Genomic DNA, 10146 nt, shown 5'->3' on the forward strand with positions numbered 1-10146 from the left:
GGTTCCTTGTGTCAACAACATTTATTGAGCGCTGAGTGTTACAGGCCACCTGTAAGCACCCAACACGGTCCTTACCATTCGGAGTCTTTTCTCATCCCTGGCCGACAAAAACTCTGCTGAGTTTATAAGCTGTATTTCACGGGTGTATTCTTATAGCCCATTGCCTTTAATGAACTGCACAAGGTTGCACATTTAAATCATTTATTTTCCAGAAAACAATACATGGATCCTCTCTGTAGGGTATTTCTATAGTTAAGCAGTGTTTGTAGTACAGGAGCTACATATAGCACATTCATCAATGCTTAAAACCATCATGGCAGGGGCGCTCAGGTGGCTCAGTGGGTTAAAGCCTGAGGTCATGATCTCAGGGTCCTGGGATGGAGCCCCGCATCAGGCTGTCTGTGCAGCGGGGATCCTGCTTCCTCCTCTCTCTCTGCCTGACTCTCTGCCTACTTGTGATCTCTGTCTGTCGAATATATAAATAAAAATTTTTAAAAAATACAAAAAACATCGTGGCAAAAAAACCCACAAAAAACAACGACAACAAAATCATGGCCGGTTGGATGCGGGCAGGATGCGTCGTAACAGCTGCAGAGAAACGAGCAGTTTCAGCTCTGTCTTATGTGCACTTTCGCACTCAATCATCACAAAAGAAGAGAAAAGAAAAGAAAAAATTGGAAGTTTAGAGAAGCCGAGTGTTTCGTCCAAGAAGAGGGAGAACCTACAGGGACAAGGACAGCAGCTGCCGGGCCAATTCAGGAGTCAGCTGGGCCCCTGCTGGGACACCGTGCTGGCGAGGGACACCACGGACCTGAGCATTCCCCTCTCCTGCATTCTTTGTTCCAAGGCCAGAAGCACGTGTGCAATTGTGATTCACTTATAACTGTGAGTTATTTCGTATGTAAATAAAGATAAAGCCGCTAAGAACCTTGGACGTTGAAGAAATGTCCCTTGTGTTTATTGGCACGATTGGAATAACAAGGCCTAGAAAATGCAAGGCTCCTGATGTGCCCCGGCCCACAGAAAATTTTCCGCAGAGCCCGGACAGCGAGCGCTCTTTCTAGTTCTTAGACCAGGTGTGGTTTAATAGACTAAGAGAGCTTAGACACCTTTAGGGCCATTCACTAGCTATAAAGCTGAGAAAAGCTGCTGGATATTCCCAAGCTCCTCTGTCCTCCGTTGTTGCAAAGATCATCTGTTCATACATTTATGCCCACATTCAACAGAGAATTATAGAGGTAACTTCTGTGTGCCAGTCACTGGTCTAGGCCCAAAGATATAACAGGGAGTATATCAAAATCTGGGTACGCGTGGAGCTGACATACTAGTAAACTTAATTCAAGTAACTAGAGAAATAAACATGTCAGTCAGTCGATCAGTCAGTGAGTAATGTAAATATGTAATTTTTTTTTTACATGTAAAAGTATAATAAGGCATAGTAAGGATATAGAGAGTGACAAGAATCCATTTTACTTAGGGAAATCATCACTTCTCAGAATTCAGAATCTACCTTCCTGGCCCCAGGCTCTGCAGTAAGAACAAGCTCCTCCCCTTCGGATTTCTGCGGGGTGAGCCCAATGGCTGTCCTACTAGGTACCCCGGGCTCCCTGTGCCTCACATTGAACTCATTTCTCCCTCCAGTTCCCTCCAACTGCTCATTCCTCCCTTGATTTAGCTAGTCTTAGGTAACAGGACCTCAATCCTTCTGCCGAGGACAGAACATGGGTTTTGAAATCAGACTTAGGTCGCAATCGCCTAGCGTTTGGCTGCAGGAACTTTGGAAGAGCTGAGGAAACAGATCTGGTTGAGCCCCAAGTGCTCCCCGGAGCCATCAGGGGGGCTTCTGGCTCCGGAACCTCAGGATTGCGGTCCTAGTCAAGAGGGAAACCAGCCAAATCAGGAAGCAGCCACTGCCACTGCGGGTCCGGCCCCACAGCACGTCTGTGACAAGTCACCCCCAAGAACAGAACCCTGCTCCTTGTTTCATTCCAAGCCTGTGTCTCTGTTCCTCAGATGGGTGGTGCTCCGCCGCGGCCACCGACCCCACTGTCTTTCCCATTCCCGTTCTCTGCCTGCTCTAGAAGTGTGTTCCAGCAGGAGCGTGGTATCCCATCCCAGTTCACCACCAGTGGCGGTTTGTACCATCGCACCAGCACGTGCCAGGGGCTGTGAGGACATCCCCTACCTCCCGTGAAGGAGTCCTCACCGCTAGCTGGCCAGCAAGTGCTCCAGCTCGAACATCCGATGTTAGAGTCTACTTCCCTGGAGCACGTCCAGCCCCGACCGCCCTAGACGGAGATCCCGCACACACACTCGGAGGTGGAGAGTTGCCTGTCGGAAGTTGGCTGGGGCATGTGTTCAGGAGATCGCTGCAGGGAAGTAGGGATGGCTGGGGCGGTGGAGGAAGAAGATGCCCTCTGATGCAGCTGTGACTGGAGTCTCAGCCAACCCAAAGGCATCCCCCCTGCTCCCCTGCCCACCACAGATGCCTTAAGCACCTTCAGATCAGCTGGCTTCTATGGCCCACATTGATCTTGTGCAGCAGCTGTCCCCTTACAATGACCCTCTCAAACCCAGCAGATGCCCAGATTCTGCAGGGAGCTCTGGGGCTGCAGTGGCCTTCCATCTGTTCTGAATGGAAGCCAAGAGGCCAGTCAGTGGCCATGGGATATAACCTTGAGTGGGTGGGGCAGTCCCTGCTCCTGAGAGCAGTTCCTAGCGAGGGAGATGGCTGTCAAGGTCAACACCAGTGTGTACAGCATCCGGAGCAGAGACCCTGAGGAGGGGCTCTGCGGGGAGCGCCAGGGGATCCACGCACATGAACGTGTTACTTAAAGAAGGACGTGGCCAGAAAATGGAAGGATGGTGGGTTTCACACGGGGGTCTGTGTTGCTGTCCTGCTTTCTGAGCTTACTCTGTTGAATTTATCTCCCCTTTGTGAACTTGTGATTCCTCCTTTGAGACATGGGTATGACGGTAAGAACACCTTGCCCTGCCATGACACAGAGCTAAACGTGAACCACACGAAAATCTGGATGTGAGAGCCCGGGGTGAAACTGTACATCCATGAGGGTCCCTGTTCATATGGTCCGACTTCGGAGAAGCGCACAACGGCGGTGGTGAGCTCTGGAGCGGAGCTCCTTGAGCCTTGTGCCAGAGCTTTACAAGGAGGAGGGGAGAATTCCTTGTCCCTGTGCTTCAACCCAAAGAGGATCTTGTAAAGATAGGGCCCTCGAGGAAGGGGGAAACTTGGTGAGGAAAGGAACGAGGGAAGAAGAAAGAGATGGAACGTCTGTGAGGGAGAAAGAAAGGACACAGAATCCAACATTTGTTAAACCAGCTCCACAGGACCGGGAGCTAAGCTCAGCCTCGTGTCCACATTCTCTGTCCACGAGAGAGGTTGTTCTATTAGGGCTCTCTGGGTAGCACGTAAAAGAAAACCAAAGTCAGACCCTCTTAAGGAAAATAGAACTCACTCTAACTTAAGACAAACAAACCAACAAAAACACAAACACAAGGAATGTCTTGGCTCAACGACCCAAAGGAAGGGCTGGCTTCTAGAACTTGATCCTGGGGCTTCAGTGATGTCTCCAAGGCCCAGTTTCTCTGCTTTTCACCGCACAGCTGGCCCTCCCACTGTGCTGACTTTGCTCTCGTGTATGCGTCCGCCAAGATGGCAGCAGCTCCAACCTTTCCTTCTCAGCTTCAGATCCACTTTGGGGGAGGACCTGCTTCACTTTGTCCTCCGTTCCTGCCCAAACCTCATCCCTCAGCACCCGGGTCACACTACCTCCTGGACCCTGAATCCATGTGCGGGAGAACTTGATGTTGTCTGAGGGAATGCATGATGGAGAGACACATGGCTAGAAAGTGGTAGTTCTGGACGTAGAGTCTCAGCCCGCATGACTCTGAAGCCCGAGTTTCTCTTGCAGTGATGAACATCCCACCCCCACCGGCCCCGCACACCCCAGCTGAGTCACCTCACCCCCTTGAACCTTGTCTCCTCGTCTAGCTCTGAGTTTGACAACTTCACCTTGAGGAAACCTATTACTGGGTGAGCTATAATGGCAATATCCAGTCCGTAATGGCGTAACTCTTGCCAAGTACCTGGTTCTCTTTCTTTCCAGCATTTGTTTGCGATGAGCCTAAGCACGGATCGGCTCAGCAGTCATCATACTGTTCACGTTCTCTTTGGCTTCTTAGCACAAGGGCCCTCTTTCTACTTCTGCGTTGGAGACGATGGGTACTTTGGCCCCAAGCATGGAGCTCATCGAACACACCAAACCCGCTCCTCCTTCACCCTGCTCCCCCCAGTGACCATTGTTCCAGGCTTCCCTGTAAGGCAAATGCTTCTTTCCACCATACTGACCCCAAATATTTCATCCATTCACTCTCACTGAAAGCCAAGTGCTTTTTCGGGCTGTCTGCAAATAAAAGCTAGTTGTGCAGCAAGCCCGATTACCTTTCACGGGTTGTTTTTTGTTTGTAAAACGGCAGTGTCTTTTTTACAAAAGTACATGGTATGTCAGTGCCACATAAATTGTGCCTACCGGACTAGTGGCGTTATCGTTTCTATCTGCAGTTGCTTCTGGTTGGGCCCATCTTTGTCACCGTGTTTGTAGGGTTGCCGTGTTGTGTCGTTATAATTTTATATTTTGTTTCTTTTGCCTACTTCAGTGAGTTTTCCATGCTATTAACCTGGACTTCACTGTTTTAATTGCTGCTTTATGTTCAGGAAGTATTTGTTGGTTCATTCAACGAGCATTTATTTAATAACTACTTAAGTATTCCCCTGTGGGTTTCTCCCAGGTTTTGTTATTATAGATAATGGAATAAATATCTTGGTGCATATACCTCTCTCTATTTCTTGGATTATCTTCTTAGGATAATTTCCCCAAATGGGATCATTAGGATGAGCGTCTGTATCGCTCTTAAAGCTCACAGCCGACTGCGGGTGCATGTGTGTTTGTGTGAATCTCTTTTCTCATAATCCTCCTCATTCAGAGGATAAAATCCATATGTTTTTGTAATACAGGACCCTTCCACGAACTGTCTCTGCCACCATTTCTCAACACTCTCCAGTAACTGTCCATCTTCCTCACTCTCACCCAAACAAAGTGCAGAGGTTAGTGTTTTATGTACAGGATATCTTGATTGGAACACGAAACGCCTGCTTTCACGGGCGCTAAATGCTAGACAAAGGGCTGGGTCACCATAACACATCATCGCCCGCTTTGCTCAGTGCTGTGGGCTGAATTGTGTCCCCCCCACCAATTCCTATTTGAAACCTCTTCCCCCCTTGTGATGGAGGAGGGGGGGCATTGGGATGTGATTACGTTTTGATGAGGTCATGAGGGCAGAGTCATTGTAACAGAATTAGTGTCCTTACTGGAAGAGAGCTTTCTCTCTGCCTCCTTCCCTCCTTTCCTCTCTCTCTTCCTCCCTCCCTCCCTCCTTCTTCCTCTCCCCCTCCCTTTGTCTCTCAGTGCCCTGTGAGGTCACAGCAAGACGAGGCCATTTGCCAGCCAAGAAGAAGGCCTTCACCAGGAACTGAACTGGCCAGTACCTTGATCTTAGACATCCCAGCCTCTAGAACTATGAGAAAACAATTCTGTGTTTAAGCCACCCAGGTTATGGTATTTTGTTTTAACAGCCCAACCCGACTGATCTACTCAGGATCCGTCAGTCTTAACATTTATGACATTAATAGATAATAAGTCGGTCATCTGGATTTCATTCTAGATCTGCATCTGATTTTATTGACTTCTCATGACAGGCCTATAAATAGGCCTATTTTGTAGGAAATAAAGGTCAACAGGGACACTTGGGAAACTCTAAGTGGTTCAAGATGACTCAAGGGGGAGGGTGCTGTGGACAGGAAGTCACTGGATGGAAGGACTCCAGAGATGGTAGGGACCAAATCATGAAGGGCCTTCTCGGTCAGATTCAGGAGTTTGACGTTTGGCCAACTAGGCTGGGATCTGGAAGGTTTCTAGAGAGGAGTCACATGGTCCGAATAACATGTTGGAGTGTGCTCTCACAGCCGTGGGGCGGGGGGGGATCGGACTGGAAGCAGGGGTCCCAGTTAGAAGGCCTGCACCAGTACAGTCTTTGAATGAGGGCAGCTTCCTCTAGAAGGAGTCAGAGTGAGCTGATGGACTAACAGCCACATTTGTCGTTTCCAGACAGGAGCTCTGAACCATGCCCAGGCCTCTTCTAAGGATTTTAGGTTTTCCGGGAGTCACTGGATAAAAGAAATCAACACAAAATCGATAGCAAACCTTATGCTAAATGGTAGAACATTAGAAGGTTCCCTTTGAAAGAAGGAGCAGTTGGTACGTGCGGTCAACACTGTACTGAAGGTCCTCGCTGGGGCAATAGGAAAGACAAAGACATAAAAGGCACATAAATTGGGAAAAAAAAAAAAAACTGTCTTTTTTCTCAGATGCTATTACGTATACATAAAAAAAAACTCTTGAGTTTTGGGGCGCCTGGGTGGCTCAATTGGTTAAGCACCTGTCTCGGCTCAAGTCATGATCCCAGAGCCCCGCGTCGGGCTCCTCATTCCCGGCTTCTCCCCCTGTCGGCCGCTCCCCCTGCTTGTGAGCTCTCGCTCTCTCTCTGTCAAATAAATAAATAAAATCTTTTTTAAAATCCTAAAGTTTTAAGCTATTACTGGAACAGAAAAATACCTAAAAATTATATTTCTCTATGTTAGCACAAAACAGTTAAAAATGGAATTTTAAAAGACATGGATTAAAGTATGATCTTAAAAACACCAATTCCTTAACCATCACTCTATGAAAGATGTGCATGGATATTTTAGAATACAACTTCAAACCTTCCTGAGGCATACTGAAGAATATTGGAAGGGCAGCTATGCCTTGTTCTCAGATTGGAAAAATCAATAGTTTCAAAATGTCGGCTCCTCCCAAACTAAGCTATAGGCTCAGTGCAATCCCAATCAAAATCTTTGTATGTTTATTTTGTACAATTTGGCAAGCTGCTGTTTGAAGAAAAAGAAAAATGTAAGAGGACTTTTTTTTTTTTTTGTCAGATAGCAAGACATCACGGTGTTTTGGTGAACAAGGTGGTGTGGCACTTATGCAAAGATTAAAAAAAAAAATCAGCCAGTGGGGGCGCCTGGGTGGCTCAGTGGGTGAAGCCTCTACCTTCAGCTCAGGTCATGATCTCAGGGTCCTGGGATGGAGCCGGCATCGGGCTCTCTGCTCAGGGGGGAGCCTGCTTCCCGCTCTCTCTCTGCCTGCCTCTCTGCCTACTTATGATCTCTCTCTGTCAAATAAATAAATAAAATCTTTTTTTTAAAAAATCAGCCCATGAAGGAGGACAGAGAACTTAAAGACAGACCTCAGATGCACAGACTTGCTCGTGGCAAAGGCAGCAGTGGATAAAGGACAGTGTTTGAGTGGCATGGGATGTTGAAGTGCCCATATTGGAAACAACCGGGATACACCTTTCACACACTGTATGTAAAATCAGCTCCAGGTGGCCTGAAGAACTAACAGGAAAGGCCAAACACTGAGCTTTCAGAAGATACCACAGGAAAAAATGTACATATTTTTAAAGATTTTATTTTTAGTCATCTCTGAACCCAAGATGGGACTCGACATCACAACCCCGAGATCAAGAGTCGCACGCTCCACCGACTGAACCAACCAAGCTCCCCTGAGAAAACATCTTTTTTTTTTTTTTAAAGATTTTATTTATTTATTTGACAGAGAGAAATCACAAGTAGATGGAGAGGCAGGCAGAGAGAGAGAGAGAGAGGGAAGCAGGCTCCCTGCTGAGCAGAGAGCCCGATGCAGGACTCGATCCCAGGACCCTGAGATCATGACCTGAGCCGATGGCAGCGGCTTAACCCACTGAGCCACCCAGGTGCCCCTGAGAAAACATCTTAATGAGTTTAGAGTAGATATCTTAAAAAAAAAAAAAAACAGTAAGCATAAAGGAGAAGAGATAAATTGAGTTGTACTAAAAATTTTAAGTGCCGTTCAACAAAAGATAAAAAAGAATTAAAATGCAAGCCACCAAGTAGGAGAAGATATTCATACCGTACATGGCATTTTTCAAGAAAGGGGGCTAGTACCCAGAATATATAAAGAATCTAAAAAAATCATTGAGAAAAGGCAGGCAAACTGGTAAGGGAAAAAAGGCACGGAGATGTGAACATGGACCTCAGAGGGATAGATATCCAAATGGTCAGTAAACATGGAAAGTGCTCAACCTAATTGTTAACCAGGGAAATACAGATTAAAATCACAATGAGACGGAACTAACACCAACGTGACTGCTAGAATGAAAAAGACTAACAATACTAAGTGTTGGCTATGATGTAGAGATTTAGAAACTTCTATTTCTGGTAACTAGACTGTGTCAGTACACCTGCTTCGGAAAATGACGTTGCATCACTGAGGAAAGCGGAACATTCCATGTTCCCTCCTATGCACGCTAAGATAAATAGAAAAGAATGTCCTTAGCAGGGTTTTTCCTAATTACGAAGAACCAGAAGAAAACCGAATGTTCACTGTGTGGAGCACAGGCAGCAAGAAAAGGAATGTTTTAGAGGTAAGCAACAACGTGGTGAGTCTTGCAGTACTGAGCAAAAAAATAAGCAAAGTCACAATGAATAATACAATGGAGCTCCACTTTCAAACAGTTTAGAAACAGGTAAAAGTACGGATGCAGCTACAAGCAGTGAACCCACAAGGAAAATCTGTACAAGTAAAGTGACCACTCTTGAGAGCAGAGTGGGGAGTGCTCCTGGTAAGGAATATTGAGGGGCTTCTGCGAGTAGTCTGCTTCTTGGCCCAGGGCATTGAGTGGGTGCTCACTTTACAGCCTTTTGTTAAACTTGTCTACATAATATATTTTAAATTAAAAAACGCTTTCTATTTTAAAAAAATCTGTATTTTAAAAACTGCTTCATATTTTTCAAAAAAAGCTTTGTAGTTTAAATTTAAAAATGCTTTCTATTTTTTAAAAAGCCTTATATTTTAAATTTAAAAAAGAAAGAAAGAAAGAAAGAAAAATGCTTTTAAAAAAAAAACTACCCAAGGTCCTTGACCTGGGTAACATGGCATCTGGTTGGTGGGACCTGCCTCATATCATCCTTGTTTATCTCAGCTTGGCTTTCGGGCTGTGCCCATGCCTGGTTCATGCCATGGACATGTGGGTTTAAACAAACAAGCAAACAAACAAAAAAAAAACCCTACTACCTTAAACCCCAGCTAATTCTCAGATGCAATGAGTATTTGATATTGTAATGAAATGGACAGGCTCTGACTATCCAAACATGCTGTGCACACTTATTGTCAGAAATACACTTCGATTCCTGTAATTTACGTTTTGTTGATTCTGGACTTCATCAAGACCAAAGCCCACAGGGCTTTCGCCAGGCACCAGAGACCAGAGAGGCTTCCAGTTCATTTACATCTCCTTTGGGCTGCTCGGATCTTACTATAAGGATGATGCACTCCTCAGAATAAAAATGGAAGTAGGACCCTCCCATTCCAGAGCTTCAGAAACAGTAGGGGAAGATTGACTCAAAGTAAGAACAAAGAAAAACAAGTGGCCTCATTTCCGTCCCAGCTGACTCCAGGTCACGATTTACCTGCCTTTCTTCTTCCCAGTTCCCAGTTCCAGAGAATATCTCACAAGCCTGGTATATTTAGCCATCTCCGGGAGACTTGTGGGTTATAAATACTAGCGGCTGGAAATGTGGTTAGGACCTCGCTGACTTGCCGTTTTGGAAAAGTGAATTTTTTTTTAGAAAATCTGTTAGGAAGAATATTCATATACATCAATTACATGAAGGACACTTGAGAAAGAATCTTTAAACGAGGTTCCCAAACACTCTAAAAGATCTTCAGGAAGGGGAGGAAGGTGTATATTCCAGGAGCACATCTAACAGCATCCATCTCCCAAAAACGCGCGGCTATGAATTTAGCAGACGGTTTGTGATCCTTAGTCCTGACTAAGAACCAGCAAGATTTGTCTGAGGAGAGATTATTTCTCATTAATCTCATTTCCATTTTTAAGAAAATGACTAGGTTCCGGATGGAGAGGGTGTCACAGACCGCCACATGTCTCGATTTTCACGAGGCATGGGCGCTCGTTCGAGGAAGT

At 46.0% G+C, this 10146-nt stretch overlaps 1 non-coding gene across 1 annotated transcript; it reads left to right on the forward strand.

Annotated features, from left to right (window-relative positions):
- Positions 1-9082: 9082 nt before the first annotated feature.
- LOC122905797 lies at positions 9083-9193 on the forward strand. Its single transcript, XR_006384470.1, has one exon. It is a non-coding gene; the product is annotated as a small nucleolar RNA SNORA48 (small nucleolar RNA).
- The last annotated feature ends 953 nt before the right edge of the window (positions 9194-10146 follow it).

Source organism: Neovison vison, chromosome 4, assembly GCF_020171115.1.
Source record: "Neovison vison isolate M4711 chromosome 4, ASM_NN_V1, whole genome shotgun sequence".
NCBI lineage: Eukaryota > Metazoa > Chordata > Mammalia > Carnivora > Mustelidae > Neogale > Neogale vison.